The 23292-nt window shown below is 36.5% G+C and overlaps 1 protein-coding gene across 4 annotated transcripts in view; it reads left to right on the top strand.

The window, feature by feature from the left end:
• MAP4K3 (mitogen-activated protein kinase kinase kinase kinase 3) overlaps positions 1-23292 on the top strand; it is a 189034-nt gene that overhangs the window by 38078 nt on the left and 127664 nt on the right. The window lies entirely within an intron of this gene.

A 23292-nucleotide genomic window follows, 5' to 3' on the forward strand; every position in this document is an offset into this window, starting at 1 on the left:
CTCTGTGTAGTTCTTGGGTACTTGTCCTATGAATTCTAGCTGCCTTGGTTTTCCCATGTTCCCAGCTCCATCTCCTCAACTCAGGGAGACCATCAGACTCCATCTGGATTCCCCCTCCCTGCACTGAGGCATGAAAATTATCTCTAGGCTATAAGCTGGGACAGTTGTAGAGCTCTGTAGGGTTTTGTTTTTCTATTTTCAGGAAACACTGTAGTTTACTGTCTGATGTTCATTGTCTAAAAACCATTGTTTAAGATTTTACTTTTTTAGTTTTTTCAGAGGGAAGGGTAAAACTGGTCCTGGCTACTGTATCTTGGCCAGGTACCATACTTTTGGAAGCTAAAAAACCACTCCATTACTCATTCGTTAAAGGAAGAATTACAATAAAAATTAACAGTAATCTTGTCAGTGAAAAATTGTCAAAACTATGGATAGATAAAGCAGGATAGATAGATAATTTGCAGTTGCTAATTTATTTATTAAAAAACAAGAAAGAACAAAAAAAATAAGCATTCACCCCAGGAATTAGAAAAAGAGCAAAGTCATAGACACTGGAAGACATGTAAGCAAAAAGGAGGGACAGAAATTAAATAGAAAAAAAAAAAAAGAGAGGGACAACTGATCAGTAAAACCTAAAGCTGGATATTTGAAAAGACATGTAAAAATGACAAGTTTCTGACAAGATCACCTAAGAAATGAAAGAGAAGGCATACATAGTATTTATTGATTGATTATTATTAAGGAAAAAAAGAGGGCATACCTACTAATCTAGCAGATGCTTTAAAACTCATAAGGAAATACTATGAGCAATTTATGCTGATAAAAGTGAAGGCCTGCTAGATGCATAGATTGTAAAAGTCAAGACAGAGTCCACGCTGGAGATAATCACAGTATTCCAGAGAAGAGATGATGGTGGCCAGAAGCCTAGGGCACTAGGACTGGAAATGGAGCAGCAGAAAGATTCAGCAGACATTTATAATCCTGTGAGTGGAGAGGTGGAGAGTGTCAGAGAAGAGTTAAGGTGTTGGGTTATAGGATCCTGTCTTGGATGGTATTGTACAATATCATTACACCTGAGGAATAGCAGAAATTGGGGGGGTGTTGAATTTGAGGTATATGGGGGACAAGTGGCATTGTCTAGTTGGTTTATATGGGTCTTGAACTTTGAAGAGGGGTCTGGGTAAATTGTCTGCTTATGTTGCCACTGGATTGGGTTCTTGTTTCTAAACTCACCAGCTTGTTTTTGTTTTTGTGAACATGCCTTTAAAAGTTCCCAGAAATATAAAATACCTTTTTTATCAGATTAAACCCTCCTCCATATAAGTATTATTTACCCAGTTAGATCTTAGATACAAGAACAAAGATCCTACTTAGAGCAGTCTCTTCTAATAAACACTGAAACGTATGCCTGTAACAGGAGCCCTTACATTTTTGGCACAGTTCTGTGTATGTACTCAGATTACTCTAAGTGATGTGGCTGTGACTTAGATTCTGATTCTCTGGAAGTCATTGCCAGGCTTATCTGACCCTGATCCTAGGCAGCTGGGGCAGCCTTTACTAGACTATAGTCCTTTCATTTTACCTTTCATTTCACTAATTGGTCCCAAAAATACTTTTTAAATGAGCCACTTTCACTTATGCTAGCGAAGTGCTAAATGTAGACTTTTCTTTCCTCTCTTTCTGGTCCTAAACAAAACTCCCAACCACCCCAAAGATGGAAGCAAGATGGTTTCCATCTTCTTTTTTGTTCTCTTTGGTAGAAGAGACTGACAGATATTGGAAGTGGCCTTTCCTCATGCTTTCATTCCTTCACTGGATTGAAGGCTACAGTTTACCGCCTCCACCCTGCCAGTTGTAGCATCATCCCAGCCTGAACTGCACTGAGCTGGCTGTTATTAAAACCTTTATCTACACTGTCACAAGTATTTACTGCCTGTCCCAAGCGTTTGCTCTTACTGCTGACTTCTTGTTGACATGTAAAGAGCAACTGTGTCTCCGACCAGGCGAACAGTGTGCTTTTGGCCACAGAGTGCAACGTGAATTTTCAAAGTGCAAGACGTTCTCTGAATTTAATAGATTGCTTTGAAATTTGCTATGAGCATACAGACAAGTGTGAGCGTGTTTGTGATGCTGATGTTTCACACAGTGATTAGTATTGCTGTCATTTTAGTTATTCCTTTAAATATCACTCAGAAGAAGGGCTTACACAATGGTCCAATAAATTTTTTTGACCAAACATTAACCAAGTCACCAGTTTCTTTTTATCTCTTTATTTCAAATGTAATTGTTAACTTGTAATATTTTGAATAGGGAATATATTTATTTACAGTGTTCAAAATCAAAATGCTATTTAAAAAAATGTATAGGGGCTTCCCTGGTGGCGCAGTGGTTAAGAATCCGCCTGCCAGTGCAGGGGACACGGGTTCGAGCCCTGGTCCGGGAAGATCCCAATGCCACGGAGCAACTAAGCCCGTGTGCCACAGCTACTGAGCCCGCGCTCCTAGAGCCCGTGCTCTGCAACAAGAGAAGCCACCGCAATGAGAAGCCCGCGCGCTGCAACGAAGAGTAGCCCCCGCTCGCCGCAACTAGGTAAAGCCCGCGCGCAGCAACGAAGACCCAACGCAGCCAAAAATAAATAAATAAAATAGTAAAAAAAAGACTAAAATATAATGAAAACAAAGCAGTGTTATTAAATTCCAGCCTGTGAAAGCAGAGGCCAAAATCACCTCTCTTTAAAAAAAAAAAAAAAAAAGGATATACCCTGAAAAGTCTTGCTCCTACCCCTCCCTGTCTACCACTTCTCCCTAGCCCATTACATGGAACTGTTTTTACAAATTTCTATTTATTCTTTCCGACTTCCTTTATGCAAACAGCTAATTCAAATACATATTCTTGTTCTCCTCCTCCTTTTACTCAAAAGGTAACATACTGATATTTTTCACTTTGTTGTTTTGTTTTTCATTTTTATACCTTGGAGCTTTCTCCATATTAATACAATAAAATCTTCCTTTTTTTTTTTGACTGCATAGTATTCAGTTGTGTATATGCCATAGTTTATTCAACTAGTCCTCTGTTGCTGAGCCCTTGAATGTGTTCGATCTTTTGCTATTACAAGCAATTTTGTAGTGAATAACCTTGTTCATGTGTTATTTCATATGTGTGTAAGTGTCTTGTTTAGATTCCTAGAAATGTGTTTGCTAGGTGAAAGGGTAAATGTATTGGTGATTTTGGTAAGTATTATTACAGTCCCTTCATATAAGGGTTGTACGTTTTGCATTTACACCAGCAGTGCCTGAAGATCCTTCGAGCACCTGATTCTCCACAGCTTGATGAGAGAGTGGTTGGACTTAGATCAGATTTTGCCTCTGATAAGAAATGCTGTCTCATTTCTGTTTTCATGAGTTAGGTTAAGGATTTCATGTTTATGTTACCTTATTTCTATTTATTTTTTAATGTAATCTGTCCATTTTTCTATCAGATTGTTTTCTCTGTTTCTGAAAACTATATTGGTCTATTTCTGGACTTTCTATTTTGTCCCATTGGTCTGGCCATTCATTTGCCACTTCTACACTGTTTTAACTCTTGAGGCTTTAAAAAATATGCTTTAATATCTATTAGAGTCGTTTGCTCATCTTTTTCAGAGTTTTCTCGGTGATTATTGCTTATTCGTTTTTCAGTAATTAGTGCAGTATAATTAGTGAAAACCCGATGGTTGACTGTATGTAATGATTGACAAAGTAAACCAAAGCCAGTATCATCAGTAATGGAAAAAGCTACTTACTACGGCCTGGTTAAAACAATTATGAGTTTAAAATGTGTGTGGAAGAGCGAGGGCAGTTGTGTGGTAAAATCTACTTTTTATGTACTTGTTTTAGATTTGTCAACGGCAAGTTATTAGTTTCCACTCTTAATTTCTGCAATATTTTTAACACGTTGAGAGCCCGGTGCAGATGAGTTTATTGCACATTATGATATTAGTACTTTATTATGAGTTGGTATTACTTCTTGAATGGAAACAATGGCATCAGCTTTTTCTTTTTTTAATGAGTGTCAGAATGCTAGAAAGTTGATTAATTTCAACAGTGTATGGCTGAACTACTAGTATTTTGTCTGCTCTTAATACTAACTCAATTGGACTTCCCTGGTGGTCCAGTGGTTAAGACTCTGCTTCCAATGCAGGGGATACGGGTTCTATCCCTGCTCGGGGGACTAAAATCCCACATGCCATGTGGCGTGGCCAAAAATTTAAAACAAAACAAAACAACAACAAAAAATCCACTAACTCAAATGATAGATTCTGGTTGCTGTCACAGTGGAATCAATGCTTTGTTTTTTGCTTCAGATTATTAAGAATTAGGAAATAAAAATGTTTTTTATTTTTGTGTGCTTGTACTTTAAAGGTACAAAATTTCGGTCAAAAAACATGTTTTACACATAATATCAGATCACAGTTGTATCATTAGGGAATCCCTCCCCGACTTCCTTAGTATCTAAATAAGATTCTGTCCCATTTATTCTCACAGCACACATCACGATTTCCAGTCCTGTATCTGGTTTTCTTCCACGTTAGACTATCTTCCCCTAAGAGCTCATTGTAAAGAACATCTTGCACAGAGCTTGACACTCTGTATTTGTTAAGTGAAGCAGTTGATGCATTTTTAAGCTTTCGCTAATGTTTTCCTCAAAAATGAAATCTAGGCACAAGTGACATTCACAAATGAATCTTTAATTTTTATGCCAGGCACTTGAAAGTGTGTATGGTGTCTGCATAATGAATATTCATTTTCAAAGAATCTTTTCTGAGTAACATTCTTGGTTATGGGTAACTTGGTGATTAAAAGCATAGTTTTTTGGAATCAAGACAGCCTGGGTTCAAATTTGTTAACTTATCTGAGTGCTAGTTATGTCATTTATAAAATAGATTTAATAATGGTGACTACCCCATAGGGTCATTGTGGAATAAGTGAGCTTTACACATAAAGCTCTGACACAATGCCTGGCATATAAGTGCTTGGTAAGTGCTTGGTAAGATGCCGTTCTTTAGTGTTTACTGCTGGTATGGTATCATCATCCTCATGATGTTCTGAGCAGTACTACCATAATTCATATGTTGAATTAGGGACAAAACATTCCCAGGTAGGAAAAGTGTAAAATTACATAAAACGAATATCCTGCTGAGTTAGGATGCTAAAAATATACCATTGGTATGAGTTAATATTTTATTAAAGATATCCCCTCCGCCAAAAAAAAAAAAAAAAAAAACCCTTTTGGGAACAAAAAACCCACCTTGTTCAAGCATCATTAGCTTGTTCTAAGCAGATGTACTTTTTGAAGGTTGTAGGATATTTTATAATCCTCAAAGATTGATTATCCTTTTTGAGCTCCTCTGATATTACTAACACACATAAAAGAGGTTACTGGTTTTCATCTGCTTCACACTAGGAATTGTTACTAGAGTGGAAGTTGGCAAAAATCGCTTTAAGAGCCTGGTATCTGCATTGCAAAACTGTTGAAGAGATAGACCATGATCTGAAATGAGTACGTTGACAAACTAACATAATCCTTCTGTCAGTCTCATGAGTTGTTTTTTGCCTTATAATAGTTAATCTTTAAATATGCTTACTTTGAAATGCCAAGATTACTAACTGGAAAATACACGTATATTACTAACTGGAAAATACACATGGTTTAGCAAAGGTGCATTTCTTCATATAAATCTTTGCCTTTTCAGTTAGAAGCCTTAGGGACATTCTCTCATGTCTTCATGGAAAACCATAAAACTAAAATCTTTGTGCTTTTATTTGGCTCTATGCGAGATATGGTACCACTTAAAGCCTTCAGAGACTGAGAATCTGCCAGTACTCTGAATAATTTCGCTTAAATTGTAGCTGAATTGCATCCTCAGTTTCTTGTGTGCAATTCTTTATGTTGTATGTAGATTGTTGTGGTGCTTTTAAAAGTTATTAGCACAACTTTTTTACATTTTTGCTTTTCTCTTTTTGTTCTTAATCACATTTAAAAAAAATTTTTTTTAAATAAAAAATACTGAGAGTCCCTTCCTTTCACCTCCTCCTTCCTGTTACCTATATGTAACCACGGGTTACTGGTATGCGTACATTTGTAGAGCTTTTCTATATGTATGTGAACGGTCTGTGTGTATGTTTGTGTATGCTGCATTCTCATACATGTAGTTTTATTTTTAATACTGTATTATCATGCAACTTGCTCTTCTAATTCAACACGATGTTATGGAAATCTCATTATGTCAGTACATAAGGCTTTACTTCTGTGGTGTTTCATAGTATGAATTTCCTATAATTTTATTTGATCATTTTCCTAATAATGGACATTTAGATTTTTAGTTTTATTATAAATATTGCTGCAGCAAACATTTATATACATATATCTTTGTACATTTTTTAGAATATTTGTGGAACGATTGTTAGAAGTGAAATTGTCAGGTCAAAGGGTTTGTGTTTTTAAATGGTGATATTAAAAATTGTTCCTTTAAAAATTATTTTTCCAACATATACCCCCATCCTGATTATGTGGGAATGTCCATTTTCCTCATATTTTTTCCATCCTTTCACGTCCTTCATTCATGTCCTTCGTTCATTTGAATTTTGCCAAACTGATGTGCCAAAATAATGTGTTAAAAGTGTTAATTTACATTCTTTGATTTTTACTGAGGTTGATAATTTCTTAATAATATTTATTGTTTAGATTTCATCTATAAATTGCTATTTAGTATCTTCTTTTGTCCATTTTCTACTTAATTATTTTACCATGTAGAATTCTTAATTCGTATGTGGTCAAGTATATTGCTATTTTTCTCTGTGACTTCTGGGTTCATGTTACGTTTGAGAGGCCCTCACTCCCTGATTATCAAAATGCACTCTTTTTCTCTAGTATTTCAGTAATTTTTTTTAAAATTCATTTTTGGCTGCGTTGGTTCTTCGCTGCTGCGTGCGGGCTTTCTCCAGTTGCGGCAAGCGGGGGCTACTCTTTGTTGTGGTGAGCGGGCTTCTCATTGCGGTGACTTCTCTTTGTTGCAGAGCATGGACGCCAGGCACGTGGGCTTCAGTAGTTGTGGCACACGGGATTAGTAGTTGTGGTGCATGGGCTTAGTTGCTCTGTGGCATGTGGGATCTTCCCGGACCAGAGCTCGAACCCATGTGCCCTGCATTGAGAGGTGGTTTCTTAACCACTGTGCTACCAAGGAAGCCCCTATTTCAATACTTTTGCTTTTTACGGTTAAGTCTTAAAACAACCGAATTTATTTTTGAGTATAACATGAAATAGGAGTTTAACTTTTTTTTCCCAACTGAATAGACAGTTTTTCTAAAAATGTTTTTCATCGGTGATTTAAATTGCTATCTTTATCATATTGTAAATTTGTTCCATTGATCTGTTTGCTTATTCCTGTGCCAGAAATACACTTTTCTAAATACTGTATATTTTTAGTATATATTTTAATACTTGGTAAAGCATTTTATCCTCTTCACTAATCGTTGAAAAATTTTCCTTGGTTAATCACACATTTTCACTTCCAGATGTGTTTAGAGTTTGTGTAATGGGATGTCACGCCCTTAGGCTATTTGCGAATGTAAGACTTTTAGGCTCAGGTACTCTGCACTTATACAGCAAGGCTTTGATCATATTTATTCTCTGACTTATTTCCCATGTCTGTTATCACTGGCTGTTACTGCCTCTTAACCTTTTCTGTTTACCATTCTGTTCTCTAGCTGCTTACCAGTACATCCACTCGATTGGGTTCTTTGCTTCTGCTTTTCAGCTTTTGTGTGGAGCATCTAAGCTTCTCTACATCTCACTGGCCAGTCAGCAAACAAACCGTCATAGTATATCTAGTTATGATCTTAGGTTTCTTAATTCTCAGCCCTTTCATTATTGCTGACTACTTAGAGCACACTTCACAAATGCCAAACAAACCTTCTTTAAAAAGAAATCATGCTTTTGGAGCTATTTCATTGCTCAGATTTGCAGGAAGTGTGTTCGAATAACTGAGATATTATTGGATAGTCATTATGGTAGCACGTTTGTGTCATGCACAATTTGAGATAACATACTTACTTGTTTTGCTACCCTTGCCCTAACTTTTCAAATAAGTCCTTAAATGTTGTATTAGGATATAATAGGCCAATGAAATCAGACCAAGTTTGGAATTAACTGGTACGATTAACTACACAGTCTCTACTGTTGGGTAACAGCTTCATGTAAATTTGTCTTTCCAAACCAGATAATTTTAAAAGATTTAAAAAATTTTATCTAATGATTATTTGGTTTGCACAAATGTTATCTAACTAGACACCTATGAAGCTCCTACTTGATTTTAAGTGCTTTCTTAAAGAAATTGGAATTAACTGTTTTTCCTAAATTCACCTAGTATAGTCCATTTAAAGCATATAGATTTTTCAGTATTTTCCCAGTTTATCCAAATTTTATCCAGTGAGTTGAGACAGTGGAAGACAAAACTACTGACTAATCCTCACAACTACAATGAGGTCGTTTACCTCACTTATTATCTTCATTTTGCAGATGAGGAAACTGTAAAAGGTTAAAGAACTTGCTCGATGTCATATAGGCTGCTAAATGTGTTATGTATGTATTCATAATAAATGATGGAGCTGGATCCAACCTCGTAGAACATACCAAGAACCACAATGCTGTATTGCCTTTGTATACATTTGTTTGCGGTTTAAGGGATTCAAATTCCATCTGACTCAGGAACGTCCCTTTCCGGACTTTGGGAGGAGGATATATAACTGGCCGAGGGTGTCAGAAACTCATCGTCCAGTTTCCTTACTTTAGCCCTTGCAGACCTGTGTGAGATTATCATGGGAGACCACAAGCTGTCCCGCCAGAATGTGGTACCTGAAAATAATATTCATCAATACTGGCGAGATCAGTTTCAGTTATTGTCAACAATCTGCGTTTCTAGCCACTGCCATGCCTGTCTCTGTTTGGTCTTGTCTTTGGCCTCATAACTACATTCTCCCTGTCTTAGTCTCTGAACTGGTCTTCTTTTTTCCGTAATCTGCTCTTACATTTCTTTTTCCTGTCCATCTGGCCAAGCTCTTTTTGAGGATATGCTGTCTTCATACTTGGCAGCCTGCGTGAGCTCAGGTCCAGCTTTGTTGGAGAGGAACGGCCCTGCTCCATTATGGTCCTTTCTTGGAGGACTGTCTTAAACACCCTTGGACTGACAGTGCAGCAGAAAACATAGCTATTTATTCCTGAAAATAACTGCTTAAGCAAATAAAATGTGGGTCTTGTTAATTTTGGCTCTGGACAACCACAAACTGGAAAACATGGAATAAAGTAGAATTTTAACCATTTCTGTCCACTCCCATTAAATTACTTTAGTTCAAGCAGTCATTGTTTCAGGCTGCTCTAACACTGTGTCCTTAGAGATTGTCCTGCCTTCTCTTGGCCCCTCTTTTCAATTTATCCCCTGAGATCACCAAAGTATAATTGAAGTAAAAGCCTAGCAAGAACAGAAGCAAATAAGATGAGGTTGAAGGGTTCGGGGAACAGAGGAGAAATGTGAAAAAAGTGGTGTATTCATATTGGTCATTCTCCTGTAATAATAGATGGATTTTTAGTGCAAGGAGGAATAATAGTAGAAAAAATTTTATATACTATGATAACAGAAAAAAATGTTTCTAATATCATTGCTAAGAGTGCTTTGTGAAAGTAACATTCATAGATTTCATGAAGCTAAGTTCGTCTATTTGTCTTATAAATATATTTAAGTTTGAAATTTTGTGTCAGGCAAAAAACATATGTATGTTCTACTAATAGCACTGTTTTTAGTGAAAGATATAAATCTAGCCCTTAAATAAAGGCACATTTTCCAGTAATTTGTTTACTCATCCCAGATCTAAACAGAATTTTAAATTTAAAAGATGAAGTTGGCTTTTCCATTTTTTTTTTTATGTATAGATTCTGATTATTACAGGCAAAAATGGGGTTCTCAAATGGATAAGTGCTAGGTTTCATGACTGATGTATTTGAAGGATATATTCTTTTGTAAGATAGAAATTATCTTAACATATTTAAAAATAAACAGAAGGCTGCTAGTGAGACAAAGATTTTATTGGGTAGAATATTTTGTGTCTTTTTATAATTAATCTGTACCACCAGTTATCTGAATAAATAAATATTCAGCTTATTTGACATAATATTTGCCACCAGTCAGTTTTCATGGTTTTATTTTCTTATTCACTATATTTGTAGGTGAATCCCTCAGTGATTTAATGAAAACACATTTTCTAACAAGCTCACTTATTTTAGCCCAGAGCAAATTAGGAGGTAGGCATGCCCTAAGCAGCACACTGACAGTAAGACGTAACCGTCGACAACCTGATGACACAGGAGGAAACCGAAACCCTTCAGATTCAACAAGCAGAGCAGTCAGATTTATTTGGAGAAGCGCATCTTAAACCTTGGGTTATGTACACCTTTGAGATACCTGATGGACGCTGTGGACTTTCTTCCCAGAAAGATGCATAAACATGTATCCGGTTACATTCAGTGTTGGGATTCTTGGGTTCCCTGAAGCCCATCCTTGGGCCCTTACCCTTACCATGGGTAAGAATCCATGATTTAGTAAATGAGCAAATAGCTTTACATACCTCTGTAGCCTTTAAGAGCATCACTGTATGACGGTTTATGGATAATTGACAATACTAAGTTTACAGAAAATGTTAACATTTGTGCCACACTCTTAATAAATATACAATATTTCTTCTTTGAATTAAAAAATATACATTCTCCACTTAACGTTTATCCCATTATCTGGAAAACTCAGTCTTCATTCCTTAGGGGTACTGGTTAGTGAGGTGGTATTCTGTATTTGCATAAAATAAGCTACATTTTAGCATTTTAGTAATTGATGTCCCAGAGCCTTTTGGTGTTAGTGAGATTATGAGCATCTCTTCCCAAGCCAGTGTTCAGAGCTGTCCAGTTGGTACCTTGTGATCGCCATGGTGGGAATGTTTACAGTGCTGAAATATGTACTGCCAGTCAAGGCTTGCTCTGCCTCTATGCCCCACTCTGGTTTTTAAACATTTACTACATTCAGTTGATTTCAGTTACCCATTCAGCAAACATTTTTTGAGGGCCTTTTGTGTTCCAAATACTGTTCTAGGTACCAAGGATATGGCAGGGAATAAAAAGCATTTACTTAAGTGAATATAGTTTTCTAAATCTTAAATTCCCAAATAAAGACAGGGAAGTATTGGGAGTTCCTTAATCAGATCATGGAGGGAAATGTGGAGTCAAACAAAAGTAAATGGATGTCCTTGCTGTAGATCTTCAGAATCTTTTAATGTGCTGTTGTTCATTGTTACGCTCTAGGAAGAAAATACAGTATGTACTATTTTCAATACTTACTTAACCAAGGAGCTCTTTTTTTTTTCTTTTCCCAGAACATATCTAACATCTTTTAGAAATATGTTCTGCTGCTCCATGGCAGACACATCCCAGATGTTAGGAATTGATGTATGAAGGGCCTTTACCCAAGGGGTGTAGATCAGAGTGTGGCCAGGATTTCTGAAGACAGACCTTCTCACCATCTGGTTTATGGGTGGTCCATTTGTAGGTTGTAGATTGAATTATTTTACTGATGGTGTCCTGAACCATTCTATTGTATTTTCATTTCCAGTATTTAAATGAAAAAGCATCTTATATAATGAAAAAGCACTGTTCCACTTATACTGTTATTAATTTTAGAAAAATGCTTTCCCTTCTACTCTGCAGTTTCTGATTTGGGGACACCTAACGGTATGTGTATGTGAACTTCTGCCCCCACCTACTCCCTGCTGCTAGATTTCTCCTCAGCACTGGGTATCGCTTGCTCCAGATCCTCTTCCTATATGGGGGTCTCTGAAACCCCATTCATCTACCACTTCACCCTCACTAGGCTGTAGTGTTTCTCAGAAGTGTGGTTGATGGACAGTTGCATCACAGTCACCTGTGTGGTTATTAAAATCATAGGTTCCTGGGTCTCACCTCAGAACCTGTTGATTCAGAATCTGTTATATATGGAGCCCAGGAATCTGTGATTTCAAGTACATCTGCAAGTGATTGTTATTGAATTAATTTCCATGTTGAATTGGAAATCCATTTTTGGCCAGTGTATACAGTATTTCTCAGTTGTAGGTGCTCTTGGCATTTTGACCAGGACTGTGTCACTGTGTGGCACATTGCAGGCACAGCAGGACATTTAAAATCCTTGGTGCCTACCTGTCAAATGCCATTGTCATCCCCAGGTACTGGTACGACCCACAATGCCTTCACACATTTGCAAAGACTTCTTTTTCTACCATATGGAGGTAGTATCCTCCTTAATTGAGAATCACTGCTATATACTACTTTTATTACTCTAGAAGTTACTCTTAATAATTTTATACGTATATCTAACCTAAGACCCCAAATTACTAACTGTGCACTTCCCAAGCAATACGAGGCCCTTAGAACATTTTAACGTCAATCACACCTCATTTACATGCTGTTTTGTTCAATATTTGAATTCCAGCTTTTTAAAAATGACATAAATTAGACATTATTATTATTATTGCCCTGTATAGTCATCAATATTTGTTTATATTGACCCAAGATTGCCATTTTATTTGATTTTTACTCCTTGCATTTTAGACTTTCCTTCTGAGTTTTTTTTTTTTTTTAATCTTGAAATATACTTTAGAAGAATGTATTGCATGCTTTTTGGTGGTAAGCTTGGTTTTTGTTTGGCAAATAATATCTTTTTGGGAATGATGTTTTTACCTGGGAATATAATTCTAGATTGACTTAATTTCTCTTAGCACAGTATTGTGATTTTTATTGTTTCTCCGAGAAGTCTAATTTATTGTTCCTTTGTAGATAATCTGACTTCTTTTCTCTGACTGGTTTTAAACATCACCTCTTTATCTTTGGTGTTTTGCAGCTTCATATGATGTGTCTGGATGTAGATTTCTTTTTTATTTATCCTCCTTATGACTTGTGTCTCCTGAATCTGAGGTCTTATGTCTTCTATCTATTCTGGAAAATTTTCAGCCGCTGTCTCTTGAAATATCGCTTCTCTCCATTTTTTTCTGTTCTTTTCTTCTGAAACTTTAATTAGATGTATGTTCATCTCTCTTTCACGACATGTCTTTATGAGATAAGATGATTTTAAAATGTCTCTTAATCTCTCACATCTTCTGTCTTTGTCTCTTTTTGCTGTTTCAGATCTGTCATTCGGTTTACTAATTCTGTCTTTGTGTCTGCTCCAATTAGGCTTTTTTTTTTTTTTTTTTTTTGCGGTACGTGGACCTCTCACTGTTGTGGCCTCTCCCGTTGTGGAGCACAGGCTCCGGATGCGCAGGCCCAGCGACCATGGCTCACGGGCCCAACCGCTCCGTGGCATGTGGGATCCTCCTGGACCGGGGCACGAACCCGCGTCCCCTGCATCGGCAGGCAGACCCTCAACCACTGCGCTACCAGGGAAGCCCCCAATTAGGTTTTTAATCTCAAGAATTATATTTTTTATTTCCAGAAATTCTGTTAGGTTCTTTTTTTCCTATCTTTCAAGTCATTTTTGTTAGCCTCTTGTTTCTGGTCCATGTATTTAATACTTTCCTTTAGTCCTGTAAACTTCTAAAGCATACTTAACTGTAATTTTATATTATGTATCTGTTAATTCCAAAATTTGAACTTCCTGCAAATTTAATTTGTTGTTTATAACTTTTGCTGCTCTTGTAGTTTGTTTCCTTGTGGTTTGATAATTTTGTTTTAATTTCATATTTGGCTAAAGTAATTTAGGAATCTCCTGGGGCATGGATTGAAGGTGCATTTCTCTACAGAAAATTTGCTTCTCTTTCTGTCAGGTGCCTTTCATTACCACCAACCCAGAAACAGCTTAAATTCATTTCTTGGCTTGAGGTTCCTGGTCCTTGCAAGAAGTCTAAATTTATACTCAACTGAGAATAGGCTGTAATTATGAATTTGAATTTTCAGGGAACCCCCCTCATTCTAGTGATTCAATGGACAGACACCCCCTTCCTCCCCTCCGATCACTGAGAGGTGTGGCCTTTCAGGGGCATTGTTGGTTTTATGCAGTGGTCTCAATTCCAGCTTTCACTACATCCAATAAAAATCAAAATTTAAGTCTCTCGATTCTAAGTTTAAGCTAAGGTCATGGCTTTAGCTCTTGCTTACCACTCCGATTTCCTTCATTAAATGCATTCAACAGATGCTTTTCGAGCGAATGACTGTTTTCTCTTTGTTTTCGCTTCCTGTGGATTTCTTTCCTTGTGTGTCCAGCAGTGCATTTAAAAGAGTACTTGTTCTATCTTATCTGCCATATCTAGGTATTTGTAATGGGAAGGGTTTTCATATCTAGTCTTACATATTTCCAAAAGCAAAACCTCAGGTGATTTTTATACATACCGGAGTTTGAGCACCTTTGGGTTAGAGATGCTGCTTCTGTCACTTCTGTAGTGGGAAGTGGAAATGTGGTTACATGGTCCCTTATGTTTTCCCAAACTTAATACCACTATTAAGTTTTATCCACATTGTTAGTTCATTTGACATTTGTGGTCTGCCAATTACCATTTAAAAGTGTTTTGTTATTTTGTTTGTTTGTTTTTTGCGGTATGTGGGCCTCTCACTGTTGTGGCCTCTCCTGTTGCGGAGCGCTCCGGACGCGGACGCGCAGGCGCAGCGGCCATGGCTCACGGGCCCAGCCGCTCCGCGGCATGTGGGATCTTCCTGGACCGGGGCACGAACCCGTGTCCCCTGCATCGGCAGGCGGACTCTCAACCACTGCGCCACCAGGGAAGCCCAAGTGCATCTTTTTTTAAAGTTAATGTGGTAGTCTCAATCTGTTTTTTTCTTTTTTGAAATTAGCATCATACAGTCCTAGAAATTTAGATCTTTAATCATCTGCTTTTAAGAAACAAAGAGCCATTCAAGTTAATTCAAGTAAAGAGAGGCTATTGTGAAGATACATGTGATAGGGAACTGGAAAGCTGTCAGGAACTCAAGGCAGCTTTGGAGATATGTTTCTTTCTCATGGTCTCTTATTTTTTTCTGTGCATTTGTTCTGTTCTCTGCTCTTTATTGTCTGTCTGCTCACTGTATCTTTCCTGTTTCTTCAAATCTTTATTTGCCCAAGGTCCTACTTGCTAAGACAGTGGCACAACTTTATGGCATCATTTACACACTGGGTTATATTGCATGGTGGTTCAAACTTCTTAGAGCTGTGATGTCTAATACAGTTGTCACTGGCCACACACTGCTTTTAAAATCAAAATGTGTAGGATCTATGTGCTGAAAATACATAATGTGTAGGATCTATATGCTGATAATGTTTTTATAAAACATTCATGAAAGATATCAGAGAAAACCTAAATAGAGAGTAGTGTTCATGGATTGAAAGATTCTGAATAGTCAAGGTGTCAGCTCTCCACAAATTGATCTATAATTACAATCAGAATCTCAGCAGGGTTTTTAAAAATTAAATATAGACAAGGCAATTCTAAAATTTCTGTGAAAAGGCAGAGGACCTAGAATAGCTAAAGGAACTTCGAAAAAGAAAAATAAAGTTGGAGGAATCACAATATCTCATTTTTAAGACTTAACTGTAAAGCTCTAGTAATCAGGATTGTGTGTGGTATGGGTAGAGAATAGACACAAGATCAATGGATCAATATAGAATCCAGAAATAGACCAACACAAATATGGCCAATTGATTTTAACAAAGATGAAAGGCAATTCAATGGAAGAAAGATAGTCTTTTCAACAAATAGTATTGGAAGAGTTGGACATATACGTGCAAAAAAGAAAAAAAGGAAGGAACATTGACCTAAACTTCACAAAACAAAATTAACTTAAACAAAAATTAACTCAAAATATATCATAAATCTAAATGTAAAACTTCTTCTTTTAGAAGAAAGCATAGGAAAAAATCTTTATGACTTGAGGTTAAGTAAGGTCTTGGACATGATACCAAAAGCATAATTCATAAAAGAAAACAGTTGATAAATTGGACTTCATCAAAGGTAAAAACTTTTGCTCAGTGTGTTAGTTTGCTAGGTCTGCCATAGCAAAATACCACAGACTGGGTGGCGTAAACAATTGAAATTTTATTTTCTCACAGTTCTGGAGACTGGAAGCCCAAGATTAAGGTGTTGTTAGGGTTGGTGTCTCTTGAGGCCTCTCCTTGGGTTGTAGGTGGCTGCCTTCTTGCTGTGTTCTCACATGGCCTTTTCTCTGTGCACACACAACTCTGGTCCCTTCCTCTTATAAGAACACTGGTCCTATTGGATTAGAGCCCATCCGTATGGCTTCATTTAACCTTAATTACCTCTTTAAAGGCCGTGTCTCCAAATACAGTTACATTCTAAGGTACTGGGGCTTAGGACTTCAACGTCCGGATTTGGGGGGCACACAATTCAGTCCATAATGCTCTGCAAAAGGCACTGTTAAGAGAATGAAAAGACAAGATATAGACTGGGAAAAAATATTTGCAAATCATATGCCTGAAAAAGAACTTGTATCTAGAATATATAAAGAACTCTCAAAACTCAACAATAAGAAACATCCCAATTAAAACATGGACAAAAGATAGAAGACACTTCACCAAAGGATGGCAAATAAGCACATGAATAGATGTTCAATGTCATTAGCCATTAGGGAAATGCAGACTAAAATCACCATGAGATACCATCACCTACCTGTTAGAAATGGCTAAAAAGTACAGTCCCAACTTCTAGCAAGGAAGTTCTGGAAGAACTGGAGCTCTCATACATTGCTGCTGGAAATGAACAATGGTACAGCCACTCTAGAAAGAACTTGACTGTTTCTTTAAAGATTATACATATACCCACTATATGGCCCAGTCTCTCTCCAAGGTCTTTTTATAATCTGTACACAGATGTTTATAGCAGCTCAATTCACATTTACCTAAAACTGAAAACAGCCAATATGTCCTTCCAATGGTAGTGAATAAAATGTGGTATATCCATACAGTGGAATACTGCTTAACAATAAAAAGGAATAAATTAATGATACATGCAGCAACTTGGTGAAAGAAAATAGTCTCAAAAAGTTATATGATGATTTAATTTACATGAAATTCTTGAAAAGACAAAACTGTAGTGGCAAAGAACAAATCAGTAGTTGCCAGAGGTTGGACTGAAGGGAGAATGTAACTTTCAGGGAGGTTTTGCAGTGCTGGAACTTTTCTGTTTCCAGATGGTTGTTAACTCATTTTATGCAAATCTATGCATGTGTTAAAACTACTAGAACTATATTTTTAAGAGTTGATTGTTTTCCAGTTAAAGCTAAACGAGTCTTGGGGATGTAATGTACAGCATGGTGACTATAGTTAACAATACTGTATTATATATATGAAAGATGCTAAGAGAATAGATCTTAAAAGTTCTCATCACAAGAAAAAATTTGTAGCTATGTGTGGTGATGAATGTTAACTAAACTTATTGTGGTAATCATTTAGTAATATACACATATATCAAATCATTATGTTGTACACCTAAAACTAATACAATGTTATATGTCAATTATATCTCAAATTTTTAAATATTTAAATGTCTCAAAAAAATTTAAAGCCTTTCCAATTTAAATATTGCGTACACAAATAATTAAATACAGCTCAGTTCTTCAGTTGTATTAACCACATTTCAGTTGATCAGTAGCTCCATGTGGCATGGGACTACAGTAGTGGACAGCGCAGGTATAGAACATTTCCATTAATGCAGAAGGTTCTACTGGATAGTGCTGTTTTAGAGTGGGGGTCAGCCAGTTTTCTCTGTAAAGGGCCAGATAGAAAATACTTCAGGTTTTGTGGGCCACATGGTCTCTATCTCAGCTGCTCAACTCTACTGTTGTATTGTGAAAGCAGCCATAGACAATTCTTAACCAGATGAACATGGCTGTGTTTCGGTAAAGCTTCATTTACAAAAACAGGCATGTTTGCTGACCCCTATTTCCGAGAATCTGATTGGCCTATTTCCTTTTTCATGTCAGCTCACGGTTTATTGGTAGAGTGACCTTATAATTTACCATCCAAGTTAAATAAAATTTTAATTATAAATTTGAGAGTGAAAGTGGGCATTGTTAGTAATTCTGCTAGGACAGTTGGCATAACCTGCAAATGTCCTGGGCAAACCAGGAATGTACATCACCCTGGCTATCAGTCTTCCTATGAAGTGGTTGCCTTTGTAGTAGGCTCATACCTAGTCCAAGAAACTGTGGAAAAGCAAACCAAACTATTCCTTCAGCAGGGGCTGTGGGTTAGCCATTTTTCTCTGAAATGAGTATTTATATGGGAGGCACCCTGAGGTTTGGCCCGCCCAGTACACTCAAAATAGCCTGTTTTCTGTCCCTGTGCCTTTGTTCATGCTTTTTTTTCTATGCCCTCTTTCCCATCCCTCTTCTGTGTTTGTTGTAATCCAGCCCATCTCTCAAACCTCTGCTTAGGTGGTATCTCCTTCATAAAGCCATCCCTATAAACACCCCTTGCAGACTTAAAAGCCGGTACTTATATTTTATAAAATTCACATGGCACAGTGCCTTAGACCAGGTGTCCAGGCCTGGCTGAGCACCAGAAGCAGCACTTCAGTAGCTTTAAATACAGATTCCTGTGTCTCATCCTAAATCTGTTGATTCAGAAATCAGTGGCAGTGTTTTTATTGTTTTGTTTTTAAACTCCTCATATGATTCTTGTATAACCAGCCAGCTGGTTCAGTATTTGGAATCTGTTAATTTAGAATTAAATTATTTGATGTAAACATTGACTTTCAGAATTAGAAGGAACCTTCTTAGAAGTAGTCTTTTTTCACTTTCTTATTTTTAAATTAGGGGGAGAAGACACAAGGAGATTACTTGCTCAGATCCCGTTGCGTGTTACTGGCAGAGCCAGCACTAAACTTTGCATTTTTTCACTCCCATTTCAGAACCTTTCTTCATATTCTCGTTGGACAGCCCCTTCTGAATAGTAAGCTTTGGGTACCAGGAGGTGCTTGTATACCGTAGATGATCAGATTTGTTATTGATAGTTATTTAACTCACTTTATATAACACATAGCACTTTTTTTTTTTTTTTGGCTGCTTAATGATCCATTCTTGATTATGTTGTTTACTCCCATTCCCACACTCAAGGAATACTTTTCTGATAATTGGAGATAACTCAGCAGTTTGCATGAAATCATCTCAGAAAAACCTTTTACCAAATTAATGCTAATATGAATGGCTTCTAAAAGTCTGACTGAATCAAACTGAATTTTGGGACAGCTTTGAAATGTAATAGTTTCCAAGAGCTCCTCTGAAACTGAGATCAGCTCTAGATCCGCAGGATTTTTCTCACCAGGTCTAACCTTTCCCATTTGCGAAAGGTTACTGAGGATCTGTGGGAGTGTGTGTGTGTGTGTGGGGGGGGTGCCTAAACTTGAATGGGGATCAGGAAAATTCTTGTGGGAAGTGATAATAACCTAAGTTGAGCTTTAAAAGACGTCTAGAAGTTAGGCCAGGGGACGGAGTTAGGGAGAGCGTTTGTCTAGGCATTAAGTGCCAAAGGGCAAAAAGTGTGGATAGCATTGGAGATGGCCAGTTGTTTAGTTTGGTTAGAGCATAAAGTGCAAATTAAGGAATGACTGGAAATATAGACAGGAGCCAGGTAGTGAATGGTTTTACAGTAAAATGTTGTATTTCGCAATTGGCTATCCACATGCAAAGGAGTGAAATTTGAGCCCTGCCTGACACCATATAAAAAGTCACTCAAAATGGATCAGAGACCTAAATGGAAGACCTAAACTATAAAACTCTTAGAAAAAAACATAGGAAAAAAAATCTTTGTGACCTTGGGTTCCAGGCAGTGGTTTTTCAGCTATAATACTCAAAGCACAAGTAACTAAAAATAGGTAAGTTGGACTTCATCAAAATTTAAAAGTTTTGTGCTTCAAAGAACACCATCAAGAAAACAAAGACAACTCAGAGTGGGATTAAATATTTACAAGTCATGTAATCAATAAGAGGCATATGAAGATTTATAAAGAACTCTTACAAGTCAACAATAAAATTGACAATTAAAAATGAGCAAAGAATTGGATACACATTTTTCCAAAGAAATTCAAATGACTAACCAGCATATGAAAAGATGCTCAAGATTGTTAGCCATTAGTGAGTTTTAAGTCAAACCACAGAGAGACAGTACTTCACATTCACTAAGAAAACAAAAGTTAAAAAGCCAGGTAATAATAAATATTGGCATGGATGTAGAGAAATTGGAATCCTCATACATTGCTGGCGATAATATAAAATGGTGCAGCCACTTTGGAAGAAAGTTTGACAGTTCTTCAAAAAGCTAATCATACAGTTACCGTGTGATTCAGCAATTCCACTATTAGATCTGTATCCAACAGAATCGAAAACGTAGGTCCACACAGTGTTCATAAAAGCATTGTTCATAATAGCCCCAAATGGAAACAACCCAAATATCCTTCAACTGATAAAAGGATAAACAAATGTGGAATTGTCATGCAATGAAATATTGTTCAGCAACAAAAGGAATAAAGTACTGATATGTGCCGCAACATGGATGAACCTGAAAACCTTATGCTCAGTTAAAGAAGCTAGTCACAAGGGACCACATTTTGTATGATCCTATTTATGTGAAATATCCAGAACAGTCAAATCAATAGAAACAGGAAATAGACCAGTACTAGTTGTCAGAGTCTGGGAGGGGGAGGAGTAGGGGAGCGACTGCTAATGGGTCTGGGGGTTTCTTTCTGGAGCAATGAAAATGTTTCAGATTTAGAGAGGAATAATGGTTACATAATTATGTGAATATACTAGAAACTGCTGCATTGTACACATTAAAAGGGTGAACTTTATGATATGTGAATTATATCCCAATAAAGCTGTTATAAAAAGTGCTGTATTTAGTAAGTAATTTAAATTCTCTGATAGGGAATTTGAATTTGTGTCTTTAAAGCAATGGTGTGTACTCCTGAAGAGTTTTAAACTCAAGAACAACGTGATCTGAACATCACGTTCAGAGCATGTGAGAATGGTGGTCAAATCAATGATGTGGCAGAAGAGTGGGTCTAGAAGCTGAGAAATACGTATCCTCAGTTTTCTGCCCTGGGCAGATCTGTAAATTTTATGTTACTGATACTGATTTAGAAATTTTTAACTTTATACGTGGTAATATGTTATAATATTTACCTTGCTCTCATTTTTTTTCCTAATCAGTTTCTCTAGGTGATTGAAAAAAGAACAGTAGGTACAGAGTATTAGAGTTAATATTAATTTTTAAATTTACCTGTGTGTAACCTTGGCTGCTGTGAGTTTAGAGACAGCAAAATATGACTTATTTTAGCCAGAGGACCAAGATTCTTGATGAACCATAATGCTTTAAACATCTTCCATTAATAAACGTAAGGATTTTGATGGGGAAAAAGCTCAGAAATTCAGGTTTACCGAGGGTTTTTTGTTATTCTTCTTCCCTTTTTGTGATTTATCTTGTCTGTCAAGTAAGTTACATATTGGAGAATTCCAATATTTTAAAACTTTTTATCCTTTAGAAAATTCTAGACTGATTTAAATTTTGAAAAATTGTATTCATAAGTCAAGCCTATAGTAAATAATTGACTTTAGTAAACTAGTTATCACTAGTTTACTGTCATAGTTTTTCTGTTAAATATGTGCTGGTGTAACCATTAATAAATCTATTTTTAGAAGAGTACATTGTGTACTGCAGCCATTTTGGACACTTTGTGTAACTTGTGTTGTCGGTAGAGATCGTGCCCTCTTGTGGTAAGCTGGGAACAGAATTTCAGCTGTAAAAGTAATCACCCTAGCTTTCTTTGAGTTCATATTTTTTGCTAGTGCATACTCTGAGTTTATTTTCAATAAACAGAAAACAAAACTATAGCAAAATTTTTAAATGGAGAATTGAGAATTGGAGAGAGTAGTATGTTTTGTCTTATTTTATTTGGAGAAGTGCAAAAAAAGATGTGGGTTAACGGACAGAGTATCAAGGAGGAGCCTAACAGGGAAAAGATTTCTCAGTGTGGAAAGGCAACGCGTTCTGAGAGTGTTTGAGAAGGTTTATGACTAACGTTGATGTGATACCCTGAATATTTTACAGGTACACTGTGCCCCATCCTCCTTAGAAAATGCTCCCAGAATGTCTATTCCGTGTGTGTGTGTGTGTGTGTGTGTGTGTGTGTGTGTATACCTTCTCATCCTAGGGAAGGGAATAAATATGTGGCACTATTTGAACTGTCTGTCTCATATAATGGAAATTAAGTTTAGTTTGAAATAAATGTTGAAATCTGTTTTGAACTGCCTGTAATAAGTTGGCATCCTAAGTGTTTATTAGTCATGGGGATTTTTTTTTCCAAAAGGAATGAATTTTCCCTGAAAATTTTATTTTAATGTTTTCTTAATTTATATTTTTTAATACCTTTGTTCTTCTTTGAGTTTAAAGGTTAAATTTTATATTTCAGCAGTGACTGTGTCCCATATATATCTTCTTAGAAACTGATTTTTTTTGTTTTTTAATGCCCCAGTATTCGTAGAAGGATTCCGATGTTAATGCTGTTATCATCCCTTGTGGGTGATTCACTGATCTTTACCAATCCATTAATAAGAAGTGTTACAACTAAGTATTATTCTCATCACATGAATGAATTCTTCTGTGATCAGGGAATTGCATATATTGATCTTCATTGGTTGATATGAAAATCAGTTTATTAAGTTTCAGTTCATAGTTTAAAATATTATTTTGAAAATTCTGATTCAGTTATAGAACATTTTAAATTGACAAAAATAACTGCCATTTTTATACAAATTGAAAAGACAGTTTCTGCTTATTTATACCTAATTACAGCTGTAAACACCGGCAATCTAACATTATGGATTGATTTTTTTTAATATTTATATTTTTAATATGTGGCTTGTAAAGATATATTTGGTTTGTATTAACTGCACTTATTTCATTGTACTATCAGGTGTGTTTAAACAGATGCAGGGAGGTTGTTTTTACAGTTAAAAAATGGTGCTTGCTTTTCATATTATGAAGTTTTTTAATTTACAAGTTTAAAGCTAGTTAATTCAAGATTTTAACAAACCTTTGAATGAATGGCAGTAGAATGTAATGCTTAGAAAAGCTCAGACTCTAGCGTTAGACTGCCTGGGTTAGAATCCCAGCACCGTCACTGACTAGGTAGATGGCCTTGGCAAGTTCTTTAACTTCTTGGTGCT

Source organism: Pseudorca crassidens, chromosome 14 (assembly GCF_039906515.1).
Source record: "Pseudorca crassidens isolate mPseCra1 chromosome 14, mPseCra1.hap1, whole genome shotgun sequence".
Classification (NCBI taxonomy): Eukaryota; Metazoa; Chordata; class Mammalia; order Artiodactyla; family Delphinidae; genus Pseudorca; species Pseudorca crassidens.